Genomic DNA, 11,856 nt, shown 5'->3' with positions numbered 1-11,856 from the left:
TGCTTTTGCTTTATTAAAGTGCCTTCATCTTAACTCACATGTTTTTTTCCATCTTATTTTCTTCCCTGTGTCCTGCTGGAAGGATAGAGATAGATTGGACAAGGTCAACCCATCACAACTCTCTTTTTAGTATTATACTAAGCCCCAATGTGTCACATTCCTGTACTTGAAGAAATAAGAAACACAGAACTGTAATTTTATTTCGTTTTCTTTCAATGTATGAGTGTTTCAATCTCAGTAGTAACTCCAGCAGTGCATAGAAAGCACAATAAAATCTTTAGGCCGAGATTTTCAAGTATAGATGAAAAGGTCAAGAACATTTTATGCACAAAATAAATGTCAAGAAACATGAATTTCAAAATGCCCCTGTCATTCTATCTGTTTAAATCTGATTCCAGATCAATGAAAAATTTCCTGGATGGCCATTTCAGAAGACCTGAAGTTAATTGCACAATGTCCAGATTAAACTCTAGCAGTGAGTGGTGTCTCTCAAGGCTCCATACTGAGACCAAGGCTATTAAGTATTTTCATCAGTGACATAGGCAGTGGGGCCAAGTGCATGCTCATAAAGTCTGTAGACAACAACAAGCTGTGTGGTACAGTTAGTGTGTTTGAGGGAAGAGAAGCCATGCAGAAGGACCTTGACAGGCTAGAGAAGTAGGTTCATGCAAACATCATGAAGTTCAACAAGACGAAGTAGAAGGAATGTCCTATGAGATGCAGCAAAGGATTTTGAGTTTGTCTAGCTTGGATAGAAGAAGGCTGAAGAATGACCTCATTTCTCTCTGCAGCTTCCTGAGAAGGAGATGTCATGAGGGAGATGCTCTTCATCTATCCTCTCTTGAGAGACCACTGGAAGTATTGCATCCAGCTCTGGGGCCCCCAGTACAACAAAGACATGGACCTGCGAAAGGAGAACCAGAGGAGGACCATGAAAATGACCAGAGGGCTGCAACATGTTTTTTTTACAGAGAAAGGCTGAGAGAGTTGTGGTAGTTCATCCTGGGAAAGAGAAGAACCTCAAAGACCTTCTTTCAGACTTTTAGTGCTTAAAGTGAGTGTCTAAGAAATGCAGAGACTTTTTATAAAGATCTGTAACAAAAAGACAGAATAGTGCTTTTTACCTAAAAGAAGGTAAGTTTTGTTTGAACATAAAGATATTTTTTACAGCAAGAGTGGTAAAATAATGGAATAGGCTGTCTAGAATAGTTGTGGATGACCCATCATTTAAAATATTCAAAGTCACACTGGACAGTGCTTTGAGCAACCTGAGCTACTGGAAGATGTTCCTACCTGTGACAGAGTTTTTGGACTAGATGATTTTTAAAGCTCCATTCCAAACCAAACCATTCTGATTCTATAAATTTATGATTCTAGGACACCATGATCTTTACTGGCTGCCAGATGGCCACCAAGTCACTTTCCCACTTCCCTCTCTCAATAGAATGACTGAGTGAGAAAATTTTTAGATAAAGATATAGAATGGGAGACACTCTCTAATTAGTGTCACAGGCAAAACACACTCAACATGGGGAAGTTAATTTAATTTTTTCCTTTGAAATAGATTTGGATAGTGAAGATTAAATTAGCAGAACATCTCTAACTGCCTAATTCATCCTGTGCTCAGCTTTACTCCTTCACTAGACTCTTTTACCTACCTTCTGTGAGAGGGGCAGGATAAATGGAGAATATGGTTTAAGGTTAGTCCCTAAAAGTTTCTCTCTGGTGCTCCTTCCTCCTTATATTTTTCATCTGCTTCAATGTTGGTTCTCACCACTAGCTGAAACCCTTGGGAAAAAAATCTGCTCAAACATGGGTCTGCTGTGGGCCGCAGTTCCTGTCAAGACAGTTTGATTCAGTCTAGCCTTTCTTTGGGTCACAGTTCTGTAGTGGTGTGTTTTGGGGTTTTCCCAGTTTTCTATATGTATCTGTTTGTTTTATACTGTTTCACAATAGTTTCTCCCTCTACCCTCATGTAAACCCCCTTTTGGTCTACCCCAGTGATTGTCCTATGTCAGTCAAAATTAAGGGTCTTGTCTATCACTCCACAGCCTCGCCCTAGTGTCCTGAAGGTTCCAGTGGGGAGGTTCAGCGATAGGCAAGGTCCCGGTTCTCCTCCCCAGTTTGTTTCTTGAATTGTTCTATGGGCTGTAATTTAGGTTCAGGGTCACTCCCTTCCCATTCTGGATTAGTTCCAAGCTGTATCCTCCCCACTTCCCCACCTCCATATTTAATGTGAAACCCAGCAAGTCAAGTCAAGCTTAGGCAGGCTGACTCCTGGATTGAAAGAAGTCATGTGGATTTAATAAAACCCAGTTGAAGTCTCCTACCTAAGTTCTATTCCTTTATTTCTCACACTGTTCATGCTGCTGCCAAAGAAAGAACCTACTGGACCACTACCGTGAGCTCAGTGCTTGAGATAGCCAGGGAACACACGGAGCAGTCACACAGTTCCTTGAGGAAATACTCACCACAGGCTGCAGGGAAATACCTATTCCAATGACCGAAATATCTACCCTTCCTTCCAAGGGGCAGAGGAGGTAATTCAGCATTGTGATGAAAATTAGGAGCCTCAGCAAGGTCTTATCTTTATTTTCTTTAGGAGCTCTTTCTAAGCCAAGCCTATTACCCTCAGCCCATGCCTGAGCTACAGTTCAGCTGTGTTGTAATCATGTATATGTCCATCCATGCATTTCATTGATCTGCACCCCTGACAGGTGTGTTTGGGTCCTCATTACAAATAAATGTGCCCCATATTCTGGGCTTGGAGCTCCTCCCTGTGCCTGCCCTACCCCCTTGGCAGGAACACCTTCCCTGCTGAATCAAGCATCCACTGCAGGCAGTACCTGGCCCCCAGGGAGCAGCCAGCCTACACTACACAGAATTGTATGTTTGAATATCATTGACTACTTATTAAAAAAAATACTTTTAACCTGCAAACTGATTTTTTCATTCTGACAAAGATACTGATACAACACATATCCTAAAAGAAAAGTTAAATGTGATGCTAGATGCTCTGTGTAGTTTTTGGAGGTAACTGTTTCAGAACAGCTGCATTTTCCCCTAACATTTTCTGAGCAATCAGATTTCCATTCAGGCTGAATTGCCTATCACCTTTGTGTGTTCCTGGTGTGTGTACCTTGAGGCAAAACTGACTCAAAGACTCATCATTGATTGTCCTGGGAAAGCCAAATGACACTCAAATGACAGTGTTAGAATGTGCAAAAAATGGTGTGGAATCCAACAAGGCAATCACACTGATTGCTTGAGTATGAAAAGCTCGCATTTTTTATGATTTTATGTTTTTCCATAAGTAGAATAAAATTTCATATCTACATGCTTTCCTTGCTCAAAAAAAAAATCATTTTCAGTGATGGGTGTGGATGGCAGGGAGCCCACAACCTGAGGTGGAGAATTTTAAGGCATTAAACATATTAGGTTTACTATTATAATTCTATTTGTATGGACATACACTGATGGTCTAAGATTTTTTTTTATTTTTTAGATACCTTTAAAGATCAGACGAAATATGTCCGTGTTTTCCACAATTAAAAAAAAAAAAAAATCTAACATGTCTTCATGCTGTTAGACTTGTGTATAACTAGAGTTATGTGAAAATAATCTCAGGATGAAACCTTTAGTCATACTTCTCACTATGGTGTGGCATACAAACTTGCATGGTTTTTGCCTTTTGGTGGGTCAGATAGTCTCCGAGGCCTGTCAAAAATGGGCTGACTTTCTATCATTACCTTTGGCAGCAATTTTTTCATGTTTAGCTAATGAAATTTCTTTATACTTAACAACAGAAAAAAGGCTTTACATTTGAAAGTGTAAGATATAGCCCATTTCAGCCTCCAATGCTCTTGGGAAAAAAAATTCTATAGCTCCTTCTTATGTCCTTCCCACACCTATTACTACCAAATATAATTGAATCTAATATTTTCATTCAATCTACTCATTATCATACTGCAACCCACTACTCTTGCCTCAGGATGAGGGAACTGAGAGTAAACGGCAGCTCTGTTCCACACCTAGCCAAAGCTCTGCTAGGCCAAGTGAGAAAACATTTTAATTTTATTTGCATGAAATGCTACCAAAAAAAGGGAATGCTATGCAGAATTTATATAAGTTCCCTAGTATCCGTTTTGCTATTCATATTCACTAGGTGAAAATTAACTTTGCAGTCGTTTGAAGCCTTAAAAATCCTTAAGATATCTCTGGTTTGAGTTGCAGTTATTTTTTTAATAATCTGAGCTTTTTTGGCTTTGGTTTCTGTACATTATCTAAAGCTTGCACAGCCAGCTGGCCTGAGGAATAGAGAAAAACTCATTAGAACATGCAAAGTATATGCCTGGCATCACCATTTCAATTCCTGCATGATCAGCTCACAATCTACAAAGAAATTTCAGGAGGACTTTGTTGCCAGGACACCCCAGGAGATGGGAACTGTGCCACAAAAGGTCAAAGACAATCTGGCTAAGGGTTAGTTTTCTGGGTACAAATGAATAATCTGCTGTTCTTGCTAAATACCTACCAAATGATATGGCAAAACCTTAACCATCAAACCTTTGCCTTTGAATTACTGCTTTTAGCAGGCTAATTCTCAAACATGGATAGGGAGAATATAAAGGTCTTTCTGAGTATTAAGCAGAAAATGATCAAGAAGATTCAGGTAGTTGCTTTATTCCTGGCAACTGAATCAGGACAAAACGATATAAAGGATAGCTTCTGATTGTCTTGGAAATTTTTTGGGAAAAAAGTCTTAAAAACAAGCAAAAAAACTGTTCTTACTCACTTCAACCAAGCCGCAATAATTTTCACAGATGCTGAAATAAGGTCTAAGCCTTGGGAATGATTTTGGTTAAATTGAACTTTTAAAGTTTTGGCAATATAGGCTGTCTTTAGTCAGCTGCTATTAAGAGATACCGGGACTATCTGGTTCAATACAGCAGAAGTGGTTAGCAAGCAGACATTTCCCTGAGTGTCTATGTTAGCATTTTCCATTAATTTCAACATCTTTCGTTGTGCCTGTATTATTAGTAATGGAGCTACTCCTGGATATTAGCATACTCTGGTTTATACTTCTTATTTATGGGACAGTAATATTTTATCAGGTTTTGGCATGGAACTTCATTGTGACATTCAGTCTTCTTCCAAGCATTTTCCAGTCATGATAGGGAAGGAATTGTCACTGGCCAGGATTATTCTCATACTTACTTTAGAAGGAGTCTATTTTGGATGAAAAGGAAGAAGTATAATCTGTTTGTAAATAAAATTTTGCCATGTTTGCTTGCATGCAAGGCAATGTTTTATATTTGGGTTTGAGCCTTTACAGTTCTCTGTATAACTCACTCTGCAGTCATTAAAAAAACAATGCATCCCAGAATGTTGCTATTCTCATCTCCATACCCTGGCCACCTGTGGGAGACTATCAGTGTTAGTAGTTATACAGGTACAGATTCTTCAATATTATTAAGGATGTTAATTTTGAAAACGTTACAGATGTTAGGGATTTTTTTCCCACTATACCAAAACAGTAAGCAGAGGATTATTTTTTTATTTTTTATTTATTAGTGCACTAGCAAAATAATTTGGATTTTTACATGAAAAAACAAAAAACAAGAAAAACAAATCCCAAACCCTAAAAACACAGCTTCCTTTAAGTAGAAGATAGAAGAATTCCAATCGAATACACCTATCTGCCTCAGTTATCAACCCTGTTTTCAACACCATTTCTGCAAAACCCCCTCCCATATCTTTCCTCAGGACTCCCTTAGTCCAACTGTGACCATAGACAGGGCATTATATTAAGATCATAGTTTTATAAATAAAATTACTCCTAGAAATATATTGCCTTAATTTGTTTAAATTTGAATTAATATTTTTTACACCTATTGGATTACAATATTGTGTTTATTTCTTCTGCACTTTATATTTTGGAGATGGCATTTTACATATTTCCACAGCAATCCCATTCATTCTCAGAAAATGAGAGGGGGCTCTGATGTGGAATGCAATTCATGCTTATTTTAAGACTTACACCTATTTATCTAAATTTAAAATAATAATAATAATAATAATAATAATAATAAATCCAGTAAAGATAGACTGTTCTCTTTATCATGCTAATTACTCCTTTGATTTCTTCTCTTTCTTCCTATTCAAATGACATGAAGGCAATGGGATAGTTACTTGCAGGTACATCAGCAGTTTATGCAGGAACACCAGTCAGAATTTCTTTAAGTTGCAATTGAAAGCAGGTAACCTATTTTTTTTCTTTTCTCCTTCACTTCTCAAAATCATGAGATCTCCACTCTTATTACATTATTTTTAAAAATTGTAATTGTTTTAAAAGCTATTCTTAAATATGGCATCCAAATAGTCATATTGAAATGGGAAGATACTAAAAGGACATTGGCATATGTTCCCACTATCTACTTAAACACTGTCTGAAGTTATGCCTATGTCTATACATAAAATAAAGTTATGTAATATCAGATCCTTATTTATATAACTGTCACATATATCATAACCTGACCAGGACCAGGACCTTATGTTGCCCTGAAAGCTATTATATATTAGTCCTATGTAAGAAAAAAAAAAAAAAAAAAAAAAAAAAAAAAAAAAAAAAAAAAAAAAAAAAAAAAAAAAAAAGAGAGAGAGAGAAACGGTGTTGGAGGCATTCATAGATTTTATTTCCTTCATTTCTTCCAAATTTTCAGACTAAACAGCTATCTTCATGCCATGGTTTAACCGCAGCCACCAACTAAGCACCACATAGCTGCTTCCTAATTCTCCCCTGGCTGCTTGCTCACTCTTCCTAGGACTGGGAAAGGAATCAGAGAAAGAAAAATGAGAAAAACCTTAGGTTAAGAAAAAGATAGTTTTATAGATAAAGCAAAACCTATTAGATAAAGCAAAAACCTAAAGCACAAGCAAAGTAAAATAAGGAATTAATTCACTACTTCCCTAGGGCAAAAAAGTGCTCAGCCATCTCCAGGAAAGCAGGGCTGCATCACATAAAGGTGACTTGGGAAAACAAACCATCCCTCTGAATGCCCCCACACCCTTCCTCCTCCTTCCCCTGGGATTATATGCTGAGCATGATGCCATATGTTACAGAATATCCCTTTGGCTGGTTGGGGTCAGCTGTTCCAGCTGTGTCCCAACTCCATCCCAACTTCGTGCGCATCCCTCACCTTCTCATTGATGAAGTGTTGTGACAGGAACAAAAGGTCTTGGCTCTGTGTAAGTCCTGCTCAGCAATAGCTGCAAGATCCCTGTGGTGTCAACTCTGTTTGCAGCATAAATCCAAAATACAGCCCCTTACCACTTTCTATGAAAAAACGTTAACTCTACCCCATGCAAAACTAGGACACTTCAAATTATTAACTTCAGGAAAGATCAATCCTGGTATTAAACTTTTTCACCAGGACATATGCATATAGGACATATGTATATATAGACTACTTAGGTATATATATACTATACTATACAGTATATAGCTTTTCCGGAAGAGTAAAAAGATAGTACAGAGTATTCAGTGATGCCATCTTAAGTGTGATGATGGGAGGAATTCAGAACACATGAACTGACAAACATTTTGATGTCAGAAGGAAAACAAGCATGGAACTTGCCATATTTTAGGAAGCTTTTATTACAGAATGAAATAAGCTTTAGTCCTTTTTTTTTTTTTCCCCATATTAATGATTGAACCCCAATAATGTTAGACTTTAGTATACTCCTTTTCTCTTCTGTCTCTTTCTATTAAAATCTTATGGAGATATTCTTCCTCACTGCAGAGAAAATAATTCAAACAATGTATCAGACAGTAGTAAAAAAAACCTGAGAAATATAGCACATATAAACTGTATAAACTGTATCTGCAGACATGGGAATGCATATGAAAATATTAATTTATAATTGTATTTCAAGGCTGAAGTTTTTGAAGAATAAATTGACTTGTCTTCACAGGCATTTTTTATATACCATTTTCTACAAGTGCACCACAGACTAAAGCTGAAGGAGGTTCCCTTGAGAAAAAGGTTCTCTGTCAGGATGAGGATGTGCTTTTCTGACAGATTTAGAAAAGCTTACTAACTTTACTGACAAGGTTAAGGAGAAGTGGTCATTTCTTGTATAGTGTGAGACTTCAGCAAGCCAAAAAAGGGATAAAAACAAATGTGCACTCTGTAAGAAAAAACCCTGAGAGAAATAGAAGGAAAGCTCTTTTATAGCAATGATTCCCTAGGCTGCTAAGCAGAAAATGGATATTTTTGAGACCTCAGTCTAAGAGACACACAAAGAACTTCACAGCATGCATGCAGGATTATACACAACAGTTGTTTAAGTCCATCTGCATTTTTATATTCTCCTTGTGAGGTGATCTGACACCCCATTCCACACACCAATAAATCCTTACAGATTGAAAAGCAAGTACCAAACAGCAAAAAAGTAACATAGTAGTCTTGGTACTACTATCACTCACAGCTGTTGCAGGAAAGCAACTGGAAGCCAAAGAAAAAAGTGAGACAGAGGTGACTATTCTTGTAAGTAATACTGTGGCAGACACTGCTGATACTTAATTTAATTTAGTACTTTTTACACCTTCTCCTCCCTTCATGCTAATATCTAAAAGGTACCATTGTTCTACTTCTATTATCTTTGTTTTCTGTGTAAATAGTTATTGCAGTGTCAGATGGGTAAAGAAACTTTTATCTATTAAAATACTCAATATATTAAAATAAGTTGCTGTTTGAACCTACTTCTTTAACTTCAAAAATAATGTTGAGCTCTACAGATATACAGTAAGTCAGTGAGTCAAAATATACTTTGCATCCATTTAACTATTTAAAATAAGTTTTTTCTGTAGCTCCTTTAAAGATTTAAGGAGAGAGAAAATAATAGTATGCTCTTGTATGTATTTTTCTGAGGCTAATCAATATTGTGAAATTATGTTTCTTCTGTATTAAAAAAAAAAAAAAGATACCTGTGAAATTTTATACCATTCTTTTGTTTTAAGGATTGAATGACTATGTAAAATACCCAGTCAAGGCTGTCTTTTTACAGGTAAACACACCTTAAAAAAAAGGAAAATTTTGATGTCTCTGCCTTGAATACAGACAATTACCCTGAAAATACTTTACATGCAATATTTGAATGAAACAGTCAGAATAGAACATTAGATAAAATGAATGCACAGAGCTGTTTTTATTTAGGTACTTGAACATTTTATGATACCAAGCCATACAAGAAGTTTATTGGCAGAATGTTTTCTGGCAGCACTCAAGTGTAAAAAGCTGCCCCAATAACACTGTTCAGTAGGCATTGGTTTGAGTTTTTTCACAATGAATCTAAATATAGCTAATGATCAGAAAACGTGCAAATGAAGATATGAATAAATTATATAAATTATTCTAGAGTACATCAAACCCTAAAATTCCCATTGGCTGCTTTTCATTAATGGCTTATGGTGGCCTTGTAGCAATCTCAGCTTTCAGAGCCTGGCTAAAATCTGCTGTTGAAAAAATCAAGTGGCCACTCAGCAGAATCCTAGGAAAGACTTGGAGCTGCACTGATGGGAGTCATTGCACATGCAGTGTAGAAGACTGTATCCACATCTGTTTAAAGTCAGTCAAAAGAAATAAGAAATTTAAGGATGCAAATCAGCAGAACTGTTTTAAACATCTATCTTGAGCTGAGGTGATTCATGACCTAAAGATGTCTATCTCTCCCTATTCCTTTTAAGAAGAGGTTAACACAGACATCTCAAAGTTTCATAGTCCTCTTGTTCCACACTCCTCTCATTTCAAATCTATAAAACAGAATCTTCACAAATTCTGTACCTATTTATTTTAAAATCCAGGCATTCCTCAACCATGCCCTTTCTGGTGATCCTGACAATTTGGAGGTAACATTTAGAAAACTGCCAGACTTTTGCAATTGGACACATCATCAGGAGACATGTTTAATTGTCCAAGTACATAGAAATTCAGAAATATTGAATTTTATTCTCAGAAGGACTCAGCATGAGTATGAATTTTCTGACTGAAAACAGGGTGACTGTGGTAATTCCAGCAGGCTGTGAGAGCTAGTATTTTGAATTTATGAACACAGACTCCTCATTGGGATGGCAAGTAGGCAAGCAGCCAGTTCCACTAGAGGCCTACAGCTAAGCACCAGTGGTGAGATAATTCTGAACTGGCATGGAAATCTGGATCCAGTTCATGCTCCTCTGAGAGCCTGTGGCAGTCAGAAGGCTGCCACCTAAAATTATTTTTATAGCTGAATGGTAATTGTTAGGGAAAGCATCAGGTCAGATCCTTCACAAACTCACATGGGATTCTGTAAAAGGTTGTTAGATGTTAACAGGCTATTTATGGTTAGAACCTTGCTCTACCTTTACAGCCTCCAGAAGGAAAGTGGCAGATTATATTCTCTAAACACTCCTTCTCAATTACATCTCTGTGCTTGGCCAGGACACAGCTTTTGATAAATACACACTTTCACTTTTCAGGCAAAATTCCAACATAAGCACAAATGTTCTTACCTTTTCTTGGAACTCAAGGTGTCTTTGCAGCACTTTTAATTTTGGTTTTTTTGGTGACTAGTGATAAATACTGGACTGTATTTTGAAAATTAATATAAAATCCTAATGTGAATATTAATCCCTTATATTATAGGGATTGGACATCACAGTAGGGAAGACTGATGATTACTTATCAAACATTCTTTTTAGAATCTATGTTAATCAGAGTTTTTGCAGCACAAATATCTGACAAGAAAATAAATAAATTATGGGAGATATAAGAGAGAACTTCTGACTACCAAGAAACTAAAGAATGCAAAGGAAACACCAGTCAAATTAATTGGTTGCAGCTCCTAGGGTTTGTCTGCAGGTGTTTGATACACAAACAATCCTGTTTCCTGATGTCCTGGGTTATAGTTTAGGATGTATTCTATCACCATCTTCAGTTAATGGCCCATCAATGCCTTGTGCATGACTCACAGATAACTCCCTCTGGGAGTTATCTCTCTTTAATGGGCCATCAAGGCCCTCTTCCATGATTCATCATCCCACTGTGAGATGCTCCGCCCATGGGGAGGAGCCAAGCATTCTCACCTAGATATAAGCTGGGATTTGGGACAGTAGAAGTAGCTCTCACCCACTGGATTCCCAGAGGACTGGAGCTACCAGACCTTTCTATGAGATTTCTGCTTCAGGAAGACCACCTTGTCTGGACTGTTTCCATCACCCTGCTCAGGTTGTATTCTGACTATGTCAGTGTTTTTTGTTTTTTTTTTTTTTTAATAATTGTTGTATTTATTTTATTTTATTTTATTTCCTTTTCCTTTTCGTCTCATTAAATTTTATTTCTGACTTAGAGCCTCTCACTTGGTTTGTTTTCAAACCACAACACCTGATATCTGTTGGTAGAATTAAAGAATATTTTGTTTCTTCAGTGTCAGTAAAATGCAAGCAGTAAGGACTTTCAAGTGGATCAAATGTGAGAAGCTTATATGCAGCAGATTTAAATGAAAATGTTTTTAATTAGGTAGCTAAATTTTCAATCAGGAGCTGAGATAGTCCAAACACAAATGCTGTGTCCCAAGAAACATTCTAGGTTATGATAGAATGGGCTCAGAACAATCTGATCGAGTTGAAGATGTCCCTGATCACAGCAGGTGAAATTGGGGTGTGTGGAGTTCGAATGTCCCTTTTGACCCAAATCATTCTTTGAGTCTATGATAAAATAATCAGGAAAAGAGGAACTATCAAAGAATACTTAAAATGACACATGCTTTCCCCTTCAATATATTTTTTTCCTGTCTTGTCTTTTTATTCTTCATTTATAA

General features: G+C 37.0%; 1 long non-coding RNA gene across 1 annotated transcript; it reads right to left on the bottom strand.

Annotated features, from left to right (window-relative positions):
- Window positions 1–10,588: 10,588 nt before the first annotated feature.
- On the bottom strand, window positions 10,589–11,510 carry LOC136374368 (uncharacterized). The gene is made up of 2 exons (XR_010745894.1): window positions 11,421–11,510; window positions 10,589–10,926 (listed from the first exon to the last, which is right to left on the bottom strand). It is a non-coding gene; the product is annotated as an uncharacterized lncRNA (long non-coding RNA).
- Between the last annotated feature and the right edge of the window lie 346 nt (window positions 11,511–11,856).

The sequence above is a fragment of the Sylvia atricapilla genome, chromosome 2, assembly GCF_009819655.1.
Source record: "Sylvia atricapilla isolate bSylAtr1 chromosome 2, bSylAtr1.pri, whole genome shotgun sequence".
Lineage (NCBI taxonomy): Eukaryota > Metazoa > Chordata > Aves > Passeriformes > Sylviidae > Sylvia > Sylvia atricapilla.
This window is presented reverse-complemented; position numbering and strand designations above follow the sequence as displayed.